Source organism: Octodon degus, unplaced genomic scaffold, assembly GCF_000260255.1.
Source record: "Octodon degus isolate 3935 unplaced genomic scaffold, OctDeg1.0 scaffold00417, whole genome shotgun sequence".
Lineage (NCBI taxonomy): Eukaryota > Metazoa > Chordata > Mammalia > Rodentia > Octodontidae > Octodon > Octodon degus.
In genome coordinates, this window is record NW_004524993.1 from 114089 (window position 1) to 117881 (window position 3793).

Consider the following 3793-nt stretch of genomic DNA (forward strand, 5'->3'; position numbering starts at 1 on the left):
CCGCCGGCGCAGGGTAGCAGGAAACTCTCCGCACACTCACCGGACCTGGGCTAGGACTGGGTCTGGGGGCTCCCGGAACTCGGCAGAAAATCCTACTTGGCGGGCGGGGTGGGGGAGGCACTCGGCTCCATATTTTTGTTTAGCATAATCTTTCTTCTTTCTTTTTATTTCTTTTATATTTAGAGAACTTTTACACATTCTTTGATCTCAGATCTTTTGAACAAAAAGAAATTCAATTCATTTTCTTATAATTGAGATCATCTTAATTTACTCTTCATTTCTGAAAGGTACTTTCCCTGGATACAGAGTTACAAATCACAGTTCTTTTCTTTCAGCAGTGAAAAACTGTGTTTCTCCTGTGTTGTACAGCTTCTGATGAGAAACTCACTGTACTTAGCTTTGTTAATATCCTTGTGTTGTGCTGTCATTTCTCTCTCACTGAGTTCAAGCTTTTTCTTTGTCTGTAGTTTTCAACTGCTTATTTATAATGAGTCCTGATATAGGTCATTTCTTTATTTCATCCTGTTACAAGCTATGAACTTAATGAATCTGTGATTTTTATTTTTCCCTTAATTTGAGAATATTCTAGTCAGCACTTCTAAACAACTTTTGGCTCCATCCACATTTTCTTTTCTATGTGGTATTTTGAGGACATGAATTTTGCTTTTGGTAGTAACACATAATGTAATATGATATAACACAACATAACATAACATAATATAATATAAATAACATAACATAACTGATGTTTACTTTTCTGCCAGTATACTCTCTGTTGCTGAAATTGAGCATTTTCTAACATTTTGTCTTCAACTTTACTGCTTCTTTTCCTCTCTCCTTTTCTCCCTCTCTCCATGTCTTAACCAAAGTTAAGATGTATAAAGACATAAGAAGACATTTGCAAGCCAGAAAGAGAGCTCCTATTAGAAATAGTTGTGTTCAGTAAACACCTACTGAAATTAGTAGAAGATAACAATTCACAGCTAATATACTCTTAGGATGTACAGACTGGGTAAACTGGTCTTGATGCTAGAACAATTCATACAAAAACATGTATCTAAGGTACTTAAAATTCATGGTCTTTGAAAATATTCTAAAATTTGTCAGTTAATGGTTCAATACAACTGAGAAGTACTAGCCAGTCATTTTGGAGATCTATATGTTTACTCAGCATCTTTCCATAAAAATGTGGATTTAATAAGTTATTGAATTATTTTAATGCATTAAATTTAATACATATTTATGAAGGGTACATAGTTTCTTTGACACTATTTGAAGATTACACACACTTAGTATTTTTTGTTATATTTCATTCTTAGACATATTATAATGATTTCTTCATTATGGACTAATATGAGTTTGGTGGTTATTATGATTACTGGCTTAGACTTTTTTAAAAAATATTAATTTCTACTTCTAGAATGAGATGTTTCTTGCTTCTACTTATGATAGTAAAAGAAAGATTATTAGAAGCCAGAAATATAAAGCTTTCCTTTGTTTCTATCTCCACTGATTATTTTCCTGAAAAAATAAGAGACTCAGTGACTTCCTGATCCCCATGGGTGGTTGAAGGCTTCAGCATGGCAGCAGGCAAGCCAGCCCTCTGCTGGGGAGCAGCAGGGAACCTCTAAAAAAAGCCAGTTAGAGGATTTATGTCCTGTTTGTACTTTTTTTTTTAACCAACAGAAAAACGATGAAAAGAAAAAATTACAGTATTTAGCCTGATAAGCAGAAAAAGGAGAATGTAAGATTGAGATTACTGGTTTGTGAAACAAGGCACCAGAAAATTTCCTTTTGTTATGCAGAATGGATTACTGTGGCCTGTTGGCAGGCAGAGATGCTAAGCATGTAACAAAACAGCAGCAGTAAAGAAGAGTGAAATAGGGCCTGATTACTGTCACAGCAGCTGTGTATGCACCATTACTGGGGACCTTCCATGAACACAGTGCATCAACTCCAAATATTGCTTGTACTTATTTTTATATTTGCTGTCGACTAAGTTTTTAGCATGTTGAAACTGACATTTCAAGTTTCATCTTCTGCACATTTACAGGTTTGTTATAATAATGAGTAATTAAGAATGTTGCTGGCGCAATTGTCAAATTAAGTGCATCATACTTTGGTAAATAAATGAACCTGAAGATAGTGGTAAATTCCTAAATCTTAAGAACTTTCTTAATTTTTGCAACTTGATGCAGCAAGTTATTCCATTATTAATCTCAGACAAACAGTCCAAGGAGACCAGCTCTGAAACTCTAGCAGACGTCAGTGAGATCACTGATAGCAGGTCTCATGGGTCCCATTCTGTAGGTTGACACATTCTCATCCTAAGAGTCAGTTAGCGCTGTGGATCATTTATTGATTCATTTCACAAATATTTATTGACCACTTACAAGAGGCTAGGGAGTGCTTTCATGCTGAGGGTAAATGGATTTCAAATATATATGCAATAAGTTGTCACTGGTTAATTTTACCCTGCTGAGCTTCTAAACTATGAAAAACTTTCAAGGTCCAGGGAAGGCTGCTCTGACCCTGTGACCTTTTGCTCCTCCAAAGTTACAGCAGCCTTGATATAACAATATGAATCTTTGAAATGTCTGCTCTCTCAAAGCCAGTCTGAGAAACACCTTTTCCATCTGAGTCTTGTGAGAACAAAGCTTATAAATGGGGATCAATGTCTATTTTGTCAGCAGTTTACTGGGGAGTAAAAAGTGGAAAAGAAGCCACAGAAAGCAGGAAAAGAGATAAGATGAGCTGTGGAGCCAGCACCGCATGCATGAGCAGCCTAGGTGCACCTTTTGCCTATGGCTGAGTGTCCACCATGCTTGGTCTTAGTGGCTCAGGACTTTGATGGTTCTGGGAACCTTGCTGTGCTCACTGCAGTGGCTGCTGCATCAGGAGCACGTATACAGTAACAGTTCTAAGTCAGCCACACACACGTGCTGCTGCAGCGGATGTGGGCTAGAATAATCTTCCCTCCTTTTTCTTCTCTTCCCATTTCCTCTCTTATACTTCTCTTTGTCTTTCTCTCCTTTTGCTCCAACCCTACTCTTTCTTCTGTTTCTTTGTCGCTTTTGTCCATGAGTCCAGCCCAGGCTTTGTGACACGGCAGCAGGAGGTTCCAGGAGATGGAAAACAGAAGCTACCAGCTTTGAGGCTTTAGATGCGCACAGGTCATTTCTGCCCTGTCTTCTACGACAAAGCAAGTGACAAGGCCTAGATCTAGTGGTATAGATCCTACCTCTTAAGGGGAGTTATGTAGTTCTGACCACACTTGACCTAGCACTTCTATTAATGACTATATTACTACATATAATACATTAAGTAAATGATGTATTGAGTACACCATATATCATATAATTTTGTAAATTTAAAATAAGTCAAAATTTACCTTTGTTGAATAAAAAGTGATGAAAATTCCTCACTAAAACAGATCTCAATAGGGGCCAGGGAGATGGCTCAGTGGGATAAGTGCTTGACTGGCAAACGCAAGGATCTGAGTTCAATCCCCGGTTCCGCAAAAATAAATAAATGAATAAATAAATAAATAAATAAATAAAATAAAACAGATCTCAAAAAGAAAAGTTTGACATAAGAGGGGAAAAAAGCTCTTTTACTTATATTGAAATAATTCTAAATGTATAGGAAATCTACAAGAATGATTTTAAGAACACTATTATACCATTTAGCCATATACCCAAGTTAAATGTTGTATCTCATTGTCCTCATCATTGAAATAGTAAAAAATAGACAACACATAATTACAGAAAGCACAGTAGTTGTTGGCATCACT